This window comes from Chiroxiphia lanceolata, chromosome 3, assembly GCF_009829145.1.
Source record: "Chiroxiphia lanceolata isolate bChiLan1 chromosome 3, bChiLan1.pri, whole genome shotgun sequence".
NCBI classification, from domain to species: Eukaryota; Metazoa; Chordata; class Aves; order Passeriformes; family Pipridae; genus Chiroxiphia; species Chiroxiphia lanceolata.
In genome coordinates this window covers 16,260,078-16,281,814 of record NC_045639.1, presented here as the reverse complement: position 1 = coordinate 16,281,814, position 21,737 = coordinate 16,260,078, and the positions used below count along the sequence as shown (strand labels likewise).

Below are 21,737 nucleotides of genomic sequence, written 5' to 3'. Positions count from 1 at the left end.
GATGAAAGACTCTGGCACTTTATCAACCTTTTGCATCTCCCACATTGGACAACAAAAAGCAGCTAGATGTACAAGTTTTCAATCCACAAAAGAGCTGCCTTTACAACTTAGAAGACGGCAAGTGGCATTTCAGGGAATGAGTTTCAGAGAAGTCTATATCCAACAGGGAGTACACATCAGCATGAAATGAAAACTGCAAGCCAGAAGCTATGAAGCCATAACAAATTCCCTTGCTGACCTTCTTCCATCACAAGATCTTTGCAAGCATCAACAGATATCTGTTAAAAACAAAACATCCTACTTCCCACCATGTCTTCCCTCACACAATAGATCTGATTAATATCTGTTTTCTGTGGAAGTGTATTCCTTGCCTCCTGTCTTTGTGCATGATCTGTACAGAGAAGTTAGAGAAAAGAGGGAATCTGTCCCTATGGATAATAGACTGCAATGTCCAAGCACTCAGAAGACAGAGTAAAACTTCAACACTGAATATATACCCTTGAAAAATCCACGTCACACTGTGCAGGAAAAAGCTACCAACTTGTCTTTAAAGAAAAAAGAAAAAAAAAAGCCCAAATTATGGACTTAAAAAGGAATAAGAAGGAAATGAGTCATGGGGAAAATTTCAGGGAAATTTCACATGAAAAGGAAACCCATGAGCAATTTCATAAAGTTTTCCATGCTCAGTTGTCCATCTCCCCACTCCCCCCCCGCCTCTGCCCTTTCTTTTTTCTTTCCCAGAGGCTTGATGGAAGAGGACAGACCTCAAAATACTTTTATTTATTCTGCTATTAGAGGGATAACAAAACAGAGAATAGGCCACAGTGTGCTCTGACACTCCAAAGATTTGTCTGCTGCATCTTTTTATTCATGGAATAAAAAAAATGTATTGCATCAAGAACTGGCAACTACAAGCATTCAAAAACTATGAATCAGATTGCCAAAACCCAAACACATTAAATAACCATTCTGTTTCCAGTTTTCAGACATGCTGTCAGGAAATGAATGGTTTCTTTCTTCTCCTACGTCAAATGGGCAGGTGGAAAATTCCCAAGCACGTTCTTCTCATGGCTATGTTCTCAATCAGCTGGAAAGCAAATGTGTCAAAGTCCCAATAAGGTCATTTGGATTTATGTCTTAGTTCCCTCCCTGACACTTGGAGCCAGCCTTCTGTCTTTGCTCATGCACTAAAGAAACCAGAAACTTGGGACTGTTCAGATGTAGAAGGCAGAAAAAGATCCCTAGAGATGGAAAGAGGTCCTCAACATCCCTATTATCAACTGTCTTTACTTAAGCAAATTATCCTCTTTCTTCTGTAAATATCTTAAGTCATCACCCAATTAAAGAAAGAAAAGCAAGCTGCTTTGCTGTTCCAGGTCAACATACATTTTTTCAATGGAGAGCACAACAGTTTGGAGAGCAGATGGAAACACCTGCTGGAAGCTCTAAAGGGCACTGATCCTCCTAGCTCCTCAGAAGACTGAGGCACACTGCTCTGATCGATACATTTACCTGTTCACATGCTTACAAACTTTGCAGCTTCTAAGTATTACTCAGAGTCAGTCTTGACTCTGAACACGGCCCAAGAAAAGGCTTTCACAAAAAAAATTTACCACAAACATAGTCTGCAGGGTAATTTGTCTGAATTAATTCAGAACAAGAAAAATTGAGACCTCATGCAAAACATTTGTTTCCAGGAGGCTCACAAAGGGATTCTGCTACTGAAATAACATTGTGTTTGTCTTGAATAAGCGTGTTTTTCCAGGAGTCTTCCAATGAAACATTGCCTGGACTCAATGAATCAAATTTTCTAGCTTTTGCACTTTCCAAAATAAATAAAAAATGAAACTATATTAGCAATCAAAATAGAAGCAAAAGCACAAGAACTGAGAAGCTCTTTTCCTACACAGACACAGTCCTCAGATTCCAGACTATGTCTCAGTTCGGGTGGCTGTTCCCTCTGGTTTGGGAATTCTAGTCTGACAGTCATTGACCTGGAAATACTTTATAGTTACTTAACCTTTGAGGAATGGTCACAATTGGGATCCTCAAAAAAAAAACATTTTAGGGAAGTCACAAGTCGCACGGTGATTCACACACGTAGAGACGATTTCAAGGAATCAATTATCAGCTCTTTGGTTGTGTCATGGCACAGTTCATACACAGTCATTGCACTATACAGATCAGTCGTGTAGATCTGACAGATCAAAAGGCAGCAATCCCATATGGTTTGAATGCACAAATCCAGGCAGCAGAACTGCCTCTACTAAAGCCACTGATGAAAAAGTTGTTCTTTCCTATCACATGTACGAACATGCATAAGTTCAAGGACTTGTTGATAAAAAACACCTTTGGGGAAAAAAAAGAAATCTCTTTAAACTCTCACAATAATGAATTCACTGTAACCCCAAGAACTGCAATTAAAATAAGAACAATCTGTAGAGAACAGCAGCACATGTAACTCGAGACAGAAGCTGCAGTCAGTCACCAGCATTCAATGAGTCAAAGCACTGACCTGGTGAACCCCATCAGTGGTTGCCACACACTTCTGGTACAGAAGAAACCCAAACAGATATTCTGTAGCTGCAGGTAACATCCTGATTATTGCTCTAAAAACCTGCTTCCTGTCCCTCTTGCTGTCCTTCAGTCTTAAGCTTCTGATCCTGTTTTTCAGCAGTGGTCTGTGGCCTTTCAGTTGTATTAACTCATCCTGCCAGCACAGCCTTGGTTTCTAATTCCACCTCTTGTCTGCTTATTCCTAGATGTCATTGCCTACCATATCCCCTCACCCCACCTACTACTACTCATCATATCACTGATGCTGGAGGAGGAACAAGCAAGCATGGATCAGAGAACCCCTAGCCTAGGATCAGTCTCTGGAGCTTGCATCCCATGTTTTTTCAGCTCTTCCTAAAAATATTTCACTCCTGTCTGCCCTAAACTACAGAACCTATCCACTCATGGCCCAGTTAAGATTCCTCACTAACAAGTAAAAGAAAAGCAACTGGCATCAACCCAGTTGATACCCTAGAAACAAGAATAACAAGAATAACACCTGAGTATCATCAAGGACCTACCAGTTGTCCTAGAGTTTCTTGCAACCTTAACAGATGAGGAATAAAACCTTAATAGTCAAATAAAAAGTATGCCATTTACAGTACTTGTTCTCTAGCATCTTCATTGTAGCATCTACTCTGAATTAGATCAGAGGCTGGAAAAGAGTCTGGTTTATTTTGTAGATTCTTTGGGAAGTTCTGCTATTATTCTGGGACAGAGGAGAGAAACATTTACAAAAACTTGGCAAGAAATGACAACACCCACTTTTCCTTTGTTATTTTGGCCCCCATCGCTGATATTTTTGGATTTTCATTCTGGAAAAAGGAGAAAGATGAGGAATTGTCTGAAGTACTGTTTGCTGGGCTGCTTGCCCTCAGAAAATTGGAAAATAGCCGAGGCTGAAGAAAGAAAGTATTCTGTAAACTCAGATCAGACTTGTGTTGAATAGAACAACATTTATGGAGAATTAATATGTACAATGTCTTGACCTAAGAGACTTTTTTATCTTGTATGATGTTGAAAGAAACGATCAGTGGGAAAAACACAGAAATGGTCAAACTGAATCAGCAGTAGTCCACCCAGTCATCCTGTCTGACAGTGTCTTATCAGACACCTTGATAAGAAGGTGCAGGGAAAAAGCCTGCAATAGGCAGTAATGGTGATTTTATTCTTAGCCCCTCTTAACATTTATCTTACGACATGAAATAATCAGGCTTATATTCTTCTCAACATTACTCATTCATTAGCAAGCCGGTTTTGTCTCCTATATAAAAAGAACTAATCCCTTTGTTCTACAAGCAATCTTTAAGCCACCTTCACTCTTGCTGAGTACTCAAAGTCATAAAGGAAAAGGACTGACAGCAGCCAGACAACTTTCCCATTCAAGCAACAAAGGTACAAATCACACCCTCAGTTTCACTCAGCTATCAGTAGCAGGTAGTCAGTCAGAAGTCAGATGATTAAAATCCTGTGACTTTCTTAACAGCAAACGACCAGTGATTCTCATCACCACCCTCTCCTGTAATCTTTAAAATAAAATAAAAAAGTCTAAACTCTGTATCTCGTTCTAAGGCAAAGTTGCCATTTTATGGAATATCTTACTAGAAAGCATTGTCAGCAGTGAACAGCAGCTCAGACTGTGTGGAACAGCTTAAAGGCTTCGGGGAGCACAGCATTAAATAAGAAGAAAGCAGTAAGAAGATTAGATCTCACATCTGGGATTTGTTCAGACAGTTGTAATAGAGCAAGGGATGCTCTTGAGAAGCTGTCTCTCCAAGCCAAGAAGGTCTGGTTGAGCTAGCCAGCTGTCCAAGGTGCCAACTACTAAGATTTTATCAGCCCTTAATTGTCAGAGGAAGTTCCCGTTCTCCTGCAGCAACCACAGAATAGGAACTGGGGAAAGGAAGGACACAGCCATATTAATAGGCACCACTGGCAGGCCCTTTAAAGCACAGCTGGGAGCCACCAGCTTAGACAGCAGAACCAGTACGAACTGTCATGTAAAAAGATCAAGTCTGCAATGACTCCTTGTAAAACAACTATTTGTAATCTTATACAGCCTACGTTGCTAACACCACAGGGGGGTAAAAAGAAGGAAAGGTGCCAAATGGAGAAGTCTAGTCTAACATAAAAATATGAATTCCCCTTGCCTGCATTATTTAGAGTATAATTTATTCATCACCACCTCAGACTGAAATGTCTGTGCAACTTCCAGAGCACAGAGAAGTTATTTTTCCCCTCCGAAATATGAGGAGTGTAAGAAACACAACCAACAATCACTGTTTAATATAATAATAATGAAATACTATGATTCACTTGCAATAAGTCTGACTAAATATGTCATTATCTTTAAATAGAAAAGGCAACTAATAATTTTCAAACTAAAATTAGAAAGACATGTGATGTGAACTCAATGTGATTTACTCCTAATCTGAATATATTATGCTGTCTTTCAAATGTTTTTGTAGGTGCTTTCAGTTTTGGTAATTTTCTTCTTTTTCACACATTTGTTTTGTATTACTTTTGCTTACCAAAATGACATTTACTTACAGAAAATTCTAGAATTTTATACAAAAAAGGGCTACATCACTCTACTACTACAGAAACCATGCTGATACGAAATGCAGATGCCGTTGCAGCTGAAGAAAATCAAATGGCATATTTGACAATGAAATATGTGGAAGCAAATACACAAATAAACCCTTTATAATGAAAGGAAGTAATGCTAAAAATCTTCTAAAAATGTCAGCTAGGGGAACTCAATAAAGGTCAAGACACTTTGAAAAGGAGAAGTTAATCAAAGACTTTCTGTATTTACAGTCTTCTGTTCCATAATTCAGCACAATGTACTCTAGGTTACTTTAAAGCTGTGACCTTTGCCAACATTCACTGTTCATTACCAAAAGTCCCAAGTTTTGCTTGAAGAAGCCAAACCTGCTGATGTGTAAATTGTCTAAACCTACACCTTGATGTCCAGTGATACATGTCTCCAAAACCACTACTCAGATGACAGAACTTCACCAACATGATTACTTTTGACTGTTCTTGAATAAACCAAAATAAACAACAGGTGGGGAATGACCCCAGAACTCACTTCATATATTTTAAATAGCCTTTAATGTTACAGTTCCCACCACTAGCAAATGAAAATAGGTGGGGTAAATATTTTTGTGCCAATAAAAATGTTTCATTTAACAACAAAGCATGAGTAAAGAAGGCCAATTAAAATGTACAGGCACGTTTTGAAGTCAGCGAATTTAGAGCCACTCCAAAGTTGTGAAAATAAACGAGTATTTCAAAATGGGAGCATTACAAAAATGACAAGTAGATTTCCATCACCCTAAGGAAAGACATTTTTATAAATCATTTTCTCTAAACTGTCACTCTCAAAAGCGAAAATCAAGAACAAGAGAAACTGTTTTTGATACTATGCACACTCTTGAAACTCCTTCTTATTTTGTGGCTTAACAACCACATTTTCCTGTGTTTAAAGTGCTTCTTTCCCTTCTTATAGCACAAGACCATTATAAAAAAGGAGAAACAGCCTATAGTAAAACACACTACACAGCAAGTGCTTCTGCCCTTCCTCCCTTAGGAAAGAGTATTATTTTCCCACGGCATCTTAGTTACAATGTACATTTAAATTGCTCTAACAGCAGCTAAAACTACCACTTCAGTTTTCAATTCACACGATTCCTAGGACTTAAAAGCGGAAATGAAGCTTTCCCACATAACACCCCTTATTCTGCAACTTACTTAAAGCTAAGTAGTTATTTCCTCTGAGACTGATAAAGAACGCATATAAAGCAGCTTTTTATTTTAAGGAGAATCATCTTCCCCTGTGAATCACCCACAGGTGATCTCAAACCCGTAAAGCCTGTATGATATTTGCACAACAGAACCACACAGGATGGCTGAGGTTGGAAGGGACCTGTGGAGGTCAGCTGTTCCAATCCTCCTGCTCAAGCAGGACCACCTGCAGCCAGTTCCCCAGGGCCATGTCTAGTCAGCTTATGAATATAACCACCTTGGGCAATCTGTCCCTCACAGCAAAAAAAGTGTTTTCTGATGCGTCTCAGTTTATGACCATGGCCTCTGCTCCTGCCACTGGGGACCACTGAGAAGAGCCTTGCTCCATCCTCTTTGCACCCTCCCTTCAGGTACTTGAACATACTGATAACATCTCCCTCCCCGGGGCCTTTTCTTCTCCAGGTGAACAGTCCCAGCTCTCACCCTCTCCTCACATGTCAGATGCTCCAGTCCCTTCATCATATTTGTGGCCTTTCACTGAACTCTGTCCAGTATAACTAGTAGGTGCTTGTGCAGGGTCTTAATCCTAAAAACTTCTGCAAGAATCTAGAGAACCCTGATTAGCTCGGAAGTTAAGCCTGAAAGGTTAAAATTGCCCCTTTAGCTACTGCAAAAGATTTTACAAGAAGGGAAAAGGCCCTCCAAATTCACCATGAGGGGGTTTCTGTCTTTAACCACTAGAATAATAGCTTTGGTCCTGGTCCTAACTCAGAACAGACTACTTAAGGTCAATTTTCAGGAAATTCTGAATTATGTCTGAAAATATCTCCCTGCTAGCTGCAATATTAAGAGACTATAAAGTCACTTAAAAATTCATCAGTCCTCAGCTCCATTTCAAACAGCCTAAACTTCATGAAGCAAATAATACAACTGATAATGTTGTTTTGCAATACTGCAAGGCTGAGAGAAAAATTAGCAAGAGATTAAAAGACAAAACATGAAGATCAAGACAATAAAGGAGACATTTTCATAGCAATCATTGCCCAAAATAAATGAGAAGAGGAAAACAGGTGAAACTGTTTCCAATTTTGAAGCTTTTTATAATGTATATAAGGTCTCAGCAGCACTGTGTCATGGCATGGCCTATCAAAATAGTTCAGATTACTTTAAGAAAAAGTCAATATATTCCACAACAAAAAAGTGCACCAACCTTCCAACTTTTCTCCTTCCACATTTTGGTAAGAGGACCCAATACCAAATATCAAACTAGAAGACATGAGCAACAACTGAAAGTTCCTTTACACCTCTTTATATTAAGCCATTATTTTCTCGTAGTGCTTTCCAGAGCAGTTTACAGTAATCTGCAGTATGCAAAAGGGATATAACAGACTAACAGAATGAGAAGTTATGTGCTAAGCATTTCTTAGGATGTCAGAATTTTCAATAGTGAACACTGTAGGAAAGAAGAAAGAGATTAATGGTGACAGAGCAAGTAATAAATGGGATTTTAGGTATTTTAGGGAAAATAAAAAATTGAAAGTGATCCAAAGCCTCTAACAGCATATTTGAAAGCCTTTTTTACTGGTAACGTATTCCAAGCTTCAAATCAGGTTTGACTGCATTAGTCAATGAGGAAAAATGTAATAATTTCCTGATAGTGCACTGAAAATCTTAGACCAAACTACAACAAAAATAAACAATAATCTCTTTTAGAAGGAATATTAGAAAAGGATTCTCCTCTAGTTGTTCAAGAACGCCAGGGATTTAAAGTATTTCAAAATATCTGGCTACAATTCAACACAACATGGCAAATGGGACTCAGCTATCAACCCTCCCATAACAGTTTATCCAGTCAAATAATTTCTCTTTATAACTTTCTGTCTCTAGCTTCTATACTGTCAGATAAAGATATCGAGCATGTAGATGGGAAATTACCTCAAGAGATATCATAACAGACTCTTTTAAACTGCAAGTAGGTTTTTCTATACTTTAAGAACCACCTCAAGTCAGCTGCAGGATGCCCTATTAAATAACATCTACAATATGCAATTTTGATAGAGTTGTTACACATTTTGATAACATAATTTAGTTACTTTCTATTACGCAGATCAGGTAAGAGAAATATACTTTGAAAAGATAACAGTTTTTCCCACCAAAGTTCTTACTTTAAGCATTCTTAGAGGGATATTATTTTTTTACTAGTAGGGAATTCAAGGCATTAATTGTAATTTGTCATCAGATATATCCATGAAGGTTATCACTGTATTCTCGATCAAAAGCTGAAAAAAATATTTAAGTGACCATCAAATAAGATAAATCAGGATGAAACTAAAACTCCAATCTTCACACCTCATTCAAAATGCATCTCCAAGTTATTCAACTGCAAAGATGTCCGTCATTTCACCAAAAAGCTTTGTGTAATTCTAATTCCATAAAAGTCTAAAGTACATTTAGATTAAAAAAAAAAAAAAAAAAGTACATTTTTAGGCTTAAATTCCTGGCTGTGAAAGCCAACAAAGACTAGGCAAAGCTGTCTACCACCAATTAGACAGTAAAAGTCAGTCAAAGCATAGAGATTCAGTATTAATTTCTCGGTAGAAAGGCATCCCAATCAACATCCTTCATCTTGATTGCAGAGACATCATTCTGAAATTGAAAAAAGTGGTCCTAGATGGCTAATACAATTTTCACAAGAGTTACTATAAAAAGAATTTCAAAATGTGAGTTGACAAATTAGAAGAGGCTATTATCCTTTTACTTCTCCTTGGAACAATAACCATACACTCAATCATGCATACGTAAATAGACAAGGAACTATTTCACTTTGGACAAAAGCAAGATTTAAGTGAGAGCCATAAAGTATAATTCAGTCAAACTGCAGAATCATTTACGATTAACTTCTTTGTAGAAATAACTTGGAATAGTGACAGACTTTTTTTTTTCCTGGCACTGATATGGTTAGTGATCTTGATACTATATTCAGGAACTCAATCCATCGACTTCTCTCTGGAGTCAGCATTGATCTTGGATATCTGTCATTTGCATACAATAACGCAGACTGCCAGGAAAGCACAGTCTCAGACTACAGATGAAGTGATTCTGTGGAAGCCTAACACACAATAGTTAGTTTCAGCCTGAAGAGCATTTAGGCCAGATCAGCACCAACAGAATTTACTTGAGGAAGAACATCACCTTTAGCAGGGTAATTATCCTCAGTATAAGTACAGTTTGCTCAGGGGATGCAGCACCGCCCAGCACGCTCCTCATAAATTGTCACCTTCATGTTATCCTCAAAAAACATTTGGGATACTGAAGCTGCACAACGAAACATACAGAAATTATAAAACATCAGAGTTAAGGCTGTTGCTTCCCGGTTGGTTTGTTTTTTCAAACAGGAACCCTGCCTCATCTAATGCACATGCTTCAACAGTGGTATACTCCTCATAGTACAGTGCTAAAATTAGACTAAGCTATTAAAATCCTAGGAAAAATAGCCTTTTTTTTCCCCCCTCTATTTTTTTCTGTTTCCTCCATCTTATGTTTATTATACCACTATCTGAAAATGTTATATTTCAGTAATTTATTTTCACAAAAGATCCTATTTACATTTTTATAACTCAAGGCCTACAGCACACAGCATATGAATTGTGTCTGCTTAATCTGGAATGTTTCCAGACTAATTTTTTTCAGAATATTTGTCAGTGTGCAGTACATCACAAGCACAATTCACAGTTGCTATCAGCTTCAGCTGCAGCTGCAAAAGCTTTGCATTCTTTATTTTATAGATGTCCGACCTGAAATCTTACTATTCAATACAAGGATCGCAATTAGTTACTGTTAATAATGATACATATCTTGCTTTTAAGTAAAAAATAAAATCTAACTCTTCAGTGGCACTTTACAGAAACCTTAAGCTAATCATCTTCACTCCTTTATTTAGCTCAGGATACGACATCAAGTATGCGCAACAAGTAAAATGTGTTCTACAGACCACATTCTTTAAATCTTTAAGGCATTCCTAAAATACAAGCCATGCTGAACAGCAAGTTTTCTAAGGAGAAAAAAAAGAGAATGTGTTAATGGAATTAGAGCCTATCAATTCAAATATGGAGATGTGGGTGACATTAAAAAATTTAGCCCATATATCATTTGGTACTTATGTTTCTGTTGGTATTTTAACAAAGGCTAAGATCACAAGCCTACTGTGAAGAGAATCTGGGGGAATAACAGTTGCTCATCTCTAATAGCAATCATGTAACTTGAGAAATGCCATTTTAATATTTTCAAGGAACAAAGGAAAACACTCTGATGATAAGGTAGGATATCTTAAGCTGAGGAAGATCTAACACTCCCATGTGCAATATGTATCCTTTTCAAAAATCAAAACCTCAACATTTAAATGGGTCACATAACCATATCATCCTAAGCCTTCCCTTCAAACTCTTCAGCTACATTAAAAAAAAAAAAAAAGTCAATTGGAACATCACCTAGAAAGGTAACAGACGTAACTGTTTCTGCATTGCTACATTTCAGGGTAGATCTGACAGCATCAACAGGTAAATGGGCAAAAGAGCAAAGTGCTAATTAAACCAAAAGCTTGTATTTCAAACCATTACAGTAAATCTGTATATTCAGTGTACAACTCCTTAAAGCCAGCAGGCTAGACTGGGTTAAAGAAAGACCAAATCCTATCACATTTAATGTTTCACATGCCTGATTAAGGTACATTTTTGAGTACTTCACTATTTTCCTCCACAGAAGCAAAATAATCTCTTCTACTGCTACTAAACACTCATAAAAGAACTGATTTTCAAATAAAAACATTCCAAAGGAAAACAAGTTACGTCTTAGGGTTTTCATATTAAATAAATTCTGTCCACCAAGAAGAATCAACGAAAGCAAGCTTACAGAATTTGAAGGTAATAAACTATAATGACTCCAAGTCTTTTTTTTTTAATTTTATTTTTCCTCCTAGTTACATGGGAGTCAGAAAATGTCTTAATTCTACATTAAGGAGCAACTTATCTAAGGTAACTTCCTTCCGAAAAAATAAATTGAGCTTTTAATTATGATTGCATTTAGAATGCTTATATAGAACTTTTCTAACCTTCTTCCAGAGCAAAAATAGTTAAAATGTTTTAATTAATGCACTTTTCCTTGAGAAATATTTCCTTTAAAATGTTTTTAATATAACTCAACATTGGCTGCATCTTTCTTGACAGATGGTATTTCCTTAACAGAGAATGTCTCAAATGGTTTATGTATAACATTCTTTCTAAAATTCATTTCCTTTCTGTGTAAGAAGTTAATACACCAAGAAAAAAAAAAACCAACAGGAATGTTTCATGCCATGTGGGATATAACAGTTCTAGAGTTTTGCTTTAAATTAGCCGACTAATGTTTTTGGAGAAATATTATTAACTTGGTTGAAGCTTAACATTTGGAAAATGGAAAAATACTTGCCCACAACTTTGCTTCTCTCCAGATCCCATTCCAACACGAACTTCACTTTTATGTTCTACTCTTCAGTCCATGTCTGGTGGAAACCTGACAGATCTTAGTAAGGTTCAACTTAGGGGAGAGATGTTAACTAGATGGTGGGTTTCTTCTTAAGAACAAGTGACTGACAGTTCCATAACAAGTATCTCCCAAACCAGAAATGAAAGCTCTTGATAACTTCACTCTAAACATTAAAATCACTCAAGACATTGAAATCAGCAGAAAAGTACAACATAACCTTCCTCAAAAGAAGGACAGATATTGAGGTCTCACAGAAGATACAACTCCAAAGGCCAGGCCACTCCTCCACACTAACACCAAAACACAAGTTCCGAAGAGCTGGGAGACTTGTACCAGCTGAACGCAGAAGAACTAAGGTTCCACATGACAAGAAATCCCAGGAAATAGAATCTTTACAGGATATTGAGACCAAAGGCATTTGCTCTGCAGTTTGTAATACTTACTCCCTGTAAAGGTTGTAAACCCTTGGCTAAATTGCTGGAAAGCTACAGCAGTAACAGGAGTCTTCAAGTGATGAAGGAATACCTTCAGACAATTTCCCTTTCCTCTTGTTATGCTATAAGCATTAATTAAAATATTACTCTATATAATTAATAACTAAGTACTTAAAAACTTAAGTACTCAAGTAAGTACTTACTAAGTCAATTAGCACTTACTAAGTACTTACTAACTGTAAGCAACTAATTACTCTAATATATTAGTCTGCCAGATCAGATAAATTTCAGTACTGCTGAAAATTTTCATTCTAAAATATTCTGCAGCCTATGCAACTCTTTGTACAACAAAATTTTGCAATTACTGTTTTCCATTTTTTGGGCATCACCTAGTTAGTATGTAAATTTGTGATACTTCTAGTAAACATTATCATCTATGTTAAAACTGTACATAGAGAATCCCTTGCACTGAAATCCAAAGCTATGGCCAGAAAATCTTGCTCACACATGACTGAAAGGACCAAACTTTACTAAATCCTCTAAACTCTTCATAAGGTTCTTTCTTCAATTAAAAATAACTGCTGTTAGTACGTTCTCAAAGATATCTACTGCTCAAGGGTGCTGTGTATCATGTCATATTGTTCTTCAGTAGACTAGCCTATTGCAATTACTTTAACAAAAACCACATCATTTCAGCTATTTTTCCCTTTAGACAGAAGATAAGATGTATTCCTATGTTTTCAACAACCATTTTAGCAATATGCCTATTGTGACCACTCAAGCCACATTTGCTTCTGCGTATACCTAATTTCCATCCTTCCATAACTACAGAGCCATTGCCTCAATTTTACAGATCAGTCATCTCTCAAGGTCCTTTGATGACCTGCTGTAATAAGAACACACACAAAAAAATAGCTCTTTGACCCTTGACATCTTTGCAGGCATTTGTCACTCAAAAACTATTAAGGTGGTAGATAAGATAAACATGCTGCTTTTTTACTCACTGTCAAAATCTAAATAAGATGTGCCATTCAGTTCAAGTATTGTCTTAGTGTGACTCTTTTTTACTGCTTAGTGGAGCTGACGCTGTCCAACATCTAACCCTGTATCCAACAGAGGTGCAAAACTAAATGCTTCTCAATATTTACGAAAAAAATCAAGACTCTTTCTTCAGAGTACGACTGAGACACAAAAAGTGCAATGTCCACCTTTAGTACAACACAAGTAAAAATATTCTTCGAGATATGTTTTTGCAGAAATTATCATTCCAAGTAAATTGGAATTGGAAGTATCTAAAGATAGAACCATTCATCACAAAATAATGAAATATAAATTTTGTAATGAATAGTAGACCCGTGGAAATAGTGGATACTGTAAGGATTTCATTTAAAACTTGGTATTCAAGTGAAAATTCAAAACCAATGTTCCTAATAAAAGAACACACTTCTCTGAGCAAAGCCATAATTTTGGGAGAGACACACCCTTTGTCACTTCCAATGGTTAGAAACAGACGAGTCTGCAAAAGATTTATTGTAAATCACATTGACACACAAGTATTTTTCTAAGGAAACTTTAGTGCAAAATGTATCCATCTGATGGAGAAAGCAAAAAATGCAGCAAGACCAATCCTTTTCTGAAACAGTCTATTTCCAAAGGTTAGAAAGATCAAACATAACCAGAACATTACATTCCATCTTCCTAGACAGTCTGCGATTATTTAAGAGAGATTAAAACAAACCAACACCCCCTTCCCAAATGTGAAAGGCATGCCAATTCCCAGAACACTAACTGTTTCCACTATCTGATGATGAATTACACATAAACAGTTCACTGGCAGTGCATCATTTTTACTTGTCCCAAGGACAAATGCACTGACCTGGGCAAGAGACCTTAAAAGAAATTGCTAAAACTGTTTTATTTTTAAGGGAACTCACTAGTTAAGTTGACAGATGCAGCATTGTTTTCACATGGAAGAGGGAAGATCAGAAGAAAGCTACTGTCTATGCAGGAGGCTGATAGGAAATTATTAGCCTTACCTTACCAGATTCTATGCGTTGGCTCAATAACCTTGAGTGGTATTACCTCACACTTCTTAAAATATTGTACTCAAGAAAAAGAGGTTTTCCACAAGTGGAGAGTTAAAAAAAAAATAAATTAAAAAATAAACTGGCTCTCAGTAGACTTAGCACGTAAGTATTTCTTCTATTTGTTTTGCTCTTTGAGAAACTTTTTGTAGTTTTCCTTGGCTTTGTTAAAGAACCTAGCAATGACTTCCCTGGTGCACATGGCCTCTAACTCCAGCTGATACACAATCCCAAAAATTTACACAGCAGAACCAGAAACAAGCTCCAAATTCTGACCATAGCCTGAAAGCCCATTTGCAGCTTGGCTCACTTTGAAAAGTTATCTTCCATGGACAGGCTTGTAGTCACCACTGTCTCCTGGCTTACCACACCAGAAGAGTTAAAAGCTGTTTTTCAATGAGCACAAAGCATGTAACTGCTATTCAGTGAGCAGAATGATTGAGAAATTCCCACTGTATCACATGAATTCTGGGGAAGAGTTAGTCCTGTTCATGGGGAAAAAAAGTTGAGTGAAATTAAAAAGTGTTTGTTTCACTTAAGTTTCTCAAAAGCAACAGCATAAGCTGCAGCAATTAGAAAAAAAAGGTACGTTTTACCACTCATTAATAAATTTGTTATTGCTTATTCTTCCTATAGTACTAACAGCTTTTTCAAAACCATTGTTCTTGGCATTTTAGCAGATCACTAAAGTCACAGTAACAAATGTGATCTTGACAGCAAATCAGCTGAACAGATGTATGATTACTGTAAGTATTAAAAACTAGAAGGATCTAGTCCTTCTAGTGTCTGAATAATAAAATAAAGCATCTGAAAAACTAAGTAAGCTTTCTCACAGTTCCATGTCCAAACCAGGACAGAATTTTTTCGACATTATTTTCATTTGAGAAACAGTGTATCAAAGGTAACCAGCACATCTCCTGTAAAAACATCCTGCATTCCATATAATGGAAATCCACAGAACTCATCATTCTCTTACATTTGTCTTCACATTTCTCTGTGAAAGGAATTCACTCTACCTGCGACCAGAAGAAATGGTCTATCTGAAGAGAAGCCTGCTGACAGATTGACTCCCTTGATCTCTGAACGCTCTGCCAACAGGAAAACTTTCTGGGTACAGCAAAGACCTTTTCTCCTGCATTTGGGTAAAAAACAGTGATATAAGATTGGTAACAATTTTGGGGGTCTTTTTGCTTGTGAGTTTTCTTAATACTTTTCTAGAAACTGAAACTACCAAATGTTTAGCAGTAACTCAGAGAGTTGTAATAGCCACTTGACAGATACAATTCAAACTCCTTCCCATTTCTGTGTGGGAATACATACAATGTAGCCCATCCTCTACACAAAGCTTTACACTTGCTATACACCTATTTACAACTTTAACTCACAAACTGAAAATGGTAACTATACCCCGCCTGAAGATGTACAAGATGATCAACGAAAACTTCAGTAATCTCCACAACAATGCTTGCAGGGAAGTCTGGAAAAACAGCGGCATTTTACCTTGTTTTGATGTTGTAATTTAGCTCTTGATGAGTGGAATTTACAGTTTCTTTCTGAACAGCTACCTTTCAAATTTCAGAAGCACAGCATGAACTGCTTTCAGTGGTATTTCTTACAAAGAGACTACTAGTATCATCATATTTGAGCCTGTCTATAAACATTTTTTGCAAACAAATTGCAAAAACACTTCAAAAGCATTAATCAGCTAAAAACCCATTAATTTCTGCATACATTTTTCTACATAAGTTAAATCACATTAGGAGAACATACTTTTTAAAAGATGGCTTGAGCTAATTTTAAAGATGGTTGGAAAAGTTTGGCCTATGCTGATTAAAATCTATACTTAAATGAAAGGAAAATTTAACCACAGAAACTGTTCTCATTTTAGAAAAACAAGCATATCACTGCCAAAGTGCTGTCCTAAGTTTAGATTGCTGTCTGACTAAAACATTATAATTATGAGAAACTGAAATGGATTTCTAAATGTTTCAAGATGAAACAGCCATTGGGTAATTTGCAAGATATGCAATTATCTTCTGAATTCAAAACACATAATGCTAATACTTGTTCCAAACAAATGAAGGCTGCAGAGCGCTGCTTGTGTGAAGACTGGGGAAATCAATGTTAAACATCAATATCAACACTAGATAAGAGTAACCATAACGAAACCTAAGAGCAAAATTACCAAGTGATGTGGAATTAATTACTTAAAGAATTTTCTTTGAGGGGGGGAAAAAAAAAAAGTCATGGAATCTTTTATCTGTTGCTTCTGTCCCTCAAAGCTGAACAGACGATTTTCAGCACTTTTATCACTGTTAAAACTGCACCAGTGGTGCACAAGAGGCATTTCACCCAAGTTCCCACGTGTAGCAAGGCAGCGACATTTTTACCTTCAAACACCAGAGAGGGTCTTCCAAAGAGATATTTGGGTGGAATGATTATCATACTGACCACGCAAAAGTTAAAAGGAAACAAAAATTAAACAGAATCACACACTAACCCCAGATCTGTTTGTTAATGTCATGTATAACCATTGTGAATTCCAGTTACTTTGAACAGTAAGTTAAATCTTGACCTGCAACAATCATTAGCAGTTTGATGCAACTTAAAGGTTTCCAGAAAATCAAAGTAACTCCATTACTGTTTAAAAATTATGTTTGCAGGTACTTGTCAGTACCTGCACTGTCTTTCATTGTTTGCCTTTAATTTAGCAAGAAAAACTAATGGCTTGGTTGTGTTTTATTTCTTGGTCTCCTTTATAAGCCTGGGTGTTTGGTTATCTTTTGACTCTTCTGACTGCAATCCAGCCTCTTTTTTCACTGATCTGGTGAACAATCTGTCATTCATATATGAAAGCACCAAGGAACTGTGAGCATGTCTAGGGACACAGCAGTTCATAGGAACATCGTAAATCAAACAGTAATTTTAAAAAGGACTAGAGAAATTTTTCCAAAAAAATTAATTCTCTTTCTACAAGCAGCGTGTGGTGATCCACATAACTGCTTCATATAGACTCTTAAGGCAGTCTCTTCATTTAGCCTTCATAGCACCTCTGAAGCTGCCATCAAAAGAGAAGAGCAGAAGATTTCTCTCAACCATAAGAGATGCTGGATGCCTTAAAAATAACAAAATCATTGTAAGCTTAATGAGAAAGCACCTGAGATTAAGCAGTACTTTCAGAACCACTGCAATGAAAGCAATACCTACTCTCTTGATACCTAAGACAACATCAATAGCAGGTTTTATACCAAAGGATGCCCAAAACAAGCTCCTCAAGAGTCATAGGAGTTTCTGTATCACAGATGCAAAATCTTGGAAGAGCACACTTAAAAGCAAGGTGAAAAAAAGCAGGGGGGAATCACCTAAGCCTATTGTCAGATTAAAGGCAAACTAATTTTCGCAAACTCAAGAAAAGAGTGTGTGAACACAGTGAAGCAATTACTTTTGTACTGACAAGTAAAGACTCTCCCAGTTTTTAATGCCCAACCATACAAGAAACCCTAATACAAACAAATCAAATTAAGTAAATTAAATTCACTTTATTCAAGTTCAGAAGCAAACTAGCTCAGCTAAGAGAAAAAGATGTAGAAAAAGGAGAGATGTCTGTGTTTCAAGATTTCTGCTAACACAGCTCTCTTGCATCTCGCTGTGCCCTGCAGCAGCAGCAATGGACTTTACAGTGCAGAACTGCCTTTCAGGAGCAATTTATTTTTTTGGCCAAGTCAACAAATAGTGAATTCAAACTGCAAGCCTTTGCCCACACTCAGCTGGGACCTGTTTAAAAAAGGTAACTCTCTAAAGGTTCCATCTCCCTCCCTCTTAGCTCTGAGTGCAGACCAAACACCACTCACAGAACAAAAACAAGGCAGCTCTCCTCAGGCCATTTCTAATAAAACATTAAATCAAACTATGGAAATCAATACCTCATACAGAACATGAGGAATCTTGTTTGGGCATTCTCAGCATCACAACCTGAAGAAATAAGGGAACAAGGAAGGGGCAGCCCTGAACAAGACTAAGTGGAGAACAGGAGAAAGAAGGACAGATCATTTGTAAATGATGACTAGATAGGAGGAAAGTATAAATTGACAGAAAAGCTCTGCATGTCCCAAGAAGCTGGAAGAAGCAGCCAACAAAAGTAAAAAATGTGTTTTGGCAAAGCAGAGTTGGGAGGAGTAAGGGGTAGCAGCACACTGAAGGACGGGACAAGTGGCAGGAAAGAAAAGATGCATGAGACTGTTTAGACAAAAATTAAGAGAAGGAAACTCTATAGGGAAAAGTCTTGGATGGAATCAGGTAGAAAGCCAGCAGAAGGACAAGAGGATTTATACCTAAGATAGTTCAGATGATTAAGAATCTAAGAATTAAGAATCTAGATTTACTAAAAATAGCTGCTGAAGAAGTAGAGACGCTGTAGGAACAGATGAAACATATGCCACCTGAGCAACTCAGAAAGGGTTCCTTGATCCAGCAAATCCTAACACCACTAAAATCCTAAATCCAGCAAAATCCTAAATCCAGCAAATCTTAACCCCAGGTGGGTGTGAAGAAGACACCTTATTACACTTTCAATTTTCTTTTCAGATTGCTTTTGTGAAGAGGGCAGGCAACTCCATGAAAGCAGAACTCATCAAGGCTGAGGAGCTGGACCATATCAGAATCAAGGTTTCCCTGCACAACTTCAGTGTGGCTTTTACAGCAGGATACAATATTATCTTTCCTTCAAAATTCTGCCCCACTGAGTGCATATGGTGGACCAGCCCCTGATATTGAATGAAGGCTTTGTAGGTGACTTCCCTCTTTCAGCACAGAAACACTTTGGCAAGCAGCGAACAGAGAAAATACTCTGGAAAGAGTCCTTCCCTTCACTCTTACCACATATTCCCTGCACATGGCTGACTTTTTTTTTAATTGAAGCTTTTCAGAAATTTTAAGTATAGTTCCGATTTTCTGAATGACCAACTTGAGATTTGGTTTCTCAAGGTACAGTTTCACATTGTACTTGACCCACAGCTGGTTTATATTAGGGCAGAAGGAGAAGCAGCTTTCATTCATATCAGAGCAAACAATCCCTAGAATAGCTTCCATCTGACAGAAAGCCATCCCCATAAAACTGTTAGATCAACTGTCCCTGAAATCATCCAACCACTAAATCCACTACAAAGAGAGTAGCAATAACTCATGGCCAGTGATGGCAAAGGAGTGAGACCACACTCCTCAGCTGCAGCCCACACACTGACCAAACTATGTATTCACATGTTACAGTGTACCTTGATTTGCTGAGGAGTCAGACAGTACAGCTGCCACTGCAGCTTTGCATTCAGAGTATTAGATAATACCATAAAACATTATTACAAACTCAACCAACTCATTTTAGATTCCTGTGTTCAATTTAAGACATACTTTGGCTTTCTGTTTTTTACCCTCGTTTCCCCATTTCATAAAGCAGGAGGGTGGGTGGGGAATCCATCTGTTAATCTCTGCGTTACAGTGGAATAAGTTTATGCTTGAGAAACATTAAAATATTGCTGTACCTATTACTGAAAAGTCCAATTTATAAAGCAAGAAGAAGGACGGGGAAGGGGGGAACCCATCTGTTAGTCTCTTGCAGCAGAATAAGCTTATGCTTGAGAAACATTAAAATATTGCTGTGGTATCTCCTACTGAAAAGTCCAGTGGTGCAAAAGCAGAGACTGGGTGGTGTCTTGAATAGAACAGCCAGCTGCTATGAAGTAAGTGAGATACAGTGATACTTTCAATCAATAAGCTAAATACACTACCCATCAGCGTAGTCCACGCTGTGCTCTGGCATAAGTATAGACTTAAAAAGTCCAGTGACCACCAAGAACAGTGAATACACATAAGCGCCAACGTGAAGTTGCACACACAGTTTAACTCCAGTATTTATTTTTATTATGCAGCTCCTTGCAGACACAGCTATGTCCCGAACAGCCCAGTTGTACAAAGCTACAAGCCTTGTTCTGATACCCACCCTGCACTTCTTACACAAGAGACCATTCAGGTCAAAGTTTAGCTTTGCCAGAGGGCACAGCGAGCCCAGACAGCAGCACACGCCAACACTAACGGGAAAAATGACACAGTAACCAGTTAAAACCACCCAGCTACAGCTGGAAAAAACCTGACTGACTTCTGTGTACGTGCAGGTCTAAACAAGAGACTCCACTTTTCCCAACAGGAAAAATTTTAAGGATGAGACTATAGCAACAGGCCTCCGTTTATTCCTTCAAGTGCAACAAAAACAGTAGCACTGAAACCGAGGTTTTGGGTACCGTACACGTCTCACACACGCGCAACGCCTCCGCAGACAGGCTCAGGGGCTCTCCTCCATCGCTGCGGCTCCCGCCCTCCTACAGCGCGGCGACCATGCCTGGAGAGAAACGGGAGGCGGGTGAGAGCCCGGCGGGCGAGAACGAACCGGCGAGGCCAGAGCAACGGCGGAGCCCTGGAGCCGCTGCCACCGCCAGCACCGCGGCCTGGCCCCCCCTCCCCTCCTCACCTGGGACGGGGCAGCGCCGCGGCGGGGGGAGCTCAGGGAGCCGCCGCGCCGCCGCCATCGCCCAACGGCGCCAGGGCCGCCGCCATGTTCGCGCGGCCTCTGACCCGGACCACTTCCGGTCACGGCTGTCACGCCGTTGCCATGGCAACGCCCCTGGACCGGCCTCCCTTAAAGGGACCCCGCGGGGCCCTACCGGGAGCTGCGGCCCCGGCCTGTCTGGAGAGGGGGGCTCGGAAGAGTCTTTTGGGGTACACGGAGCCGTGGTGCCGCTCCCCGGGGGCTTTGGCACTCGGGAAGGCAAAGCACCCGTCTCAATTTAGTTACCAGCTGAAAAGGGATAGTGATTCATCAGCCCCACGGCGCTGCACGAAGGGGAAAACCCTACTACTGTTTAGCTGTGGAATTTGTCATAAAATAGCTTGTCGGGTGTGAGAGCAGTGGAAAACGACCATGGCATGATTTCCACTGCCGTGAGGAGATGATTTCTCTTTAACTTTCCCCTGAAACGGGGTGTATTTTCAGCTTTTATTGCACCGCCTTTACCACCACTCACTGTTGATGCAATTAACCCCTTTATACTCTTTCCACATGCATATTTTTATAAGTAAACAAGCGTGGTGAAACCCCCAAGAAGGGAAACTCCAGGAGGTTTTAAGTAAAGTTTTATGTTTGTGTAAAGCCAAAGTGAGTCCATGCCTGGTTGACAAGCGCTGTTGGAATAGGACCAAAGCAACCAGACCTCTCTGACCCTACAACAATTTCACATGCACAGACAAACGTGCCCCTCTGCAAAACTACTGTAAAGTGCAAATACCAAGGCAGAACCTGATCCCATACCCATTTAGGGATATATTGCCCTGCAGTCACTCCCCTGGT

The 21,737-nt window shown here is 38.5% G+C and overlaps 1 protein-coding gene across 3 annotated transcripts in view; it reads right to left on the bottom strand.

Moving 5' to 3' along the window:
- LCLAT1 (lysocardiolipin acyltransferase 1) overlaps positions 1-20,981 on the bottom strand; it is a 114,929-nt gene extending 93,948 nt beyond the window's left edge. Inside the window, exons 1-4 of one of the 3 annotated variants that reach the window (XM_032683541.1) lie at positions 20,862-20,955; positions 20,640-20,732; positions 15,361-15,476; positions 14,587-14,829 (exon numbers count right to left, since the gene is read on the bottom strand). The gene's annotated coding sequence lies outside the window, so the exon portion shown is untranslated. Of the gene's footprint in view, positions 1-14,586; positions 14,830-15,360; positions 15,477-20,639; positions 20,733-20,861 lie in introns of all 3 variants that reach the window. The other 2 variants (XM_032683539.1, XM_032683540.1) reach the window with 2 other exon arrangements.
- Positions 20,982-21,737: the final 756 nt, after the last annotated feature.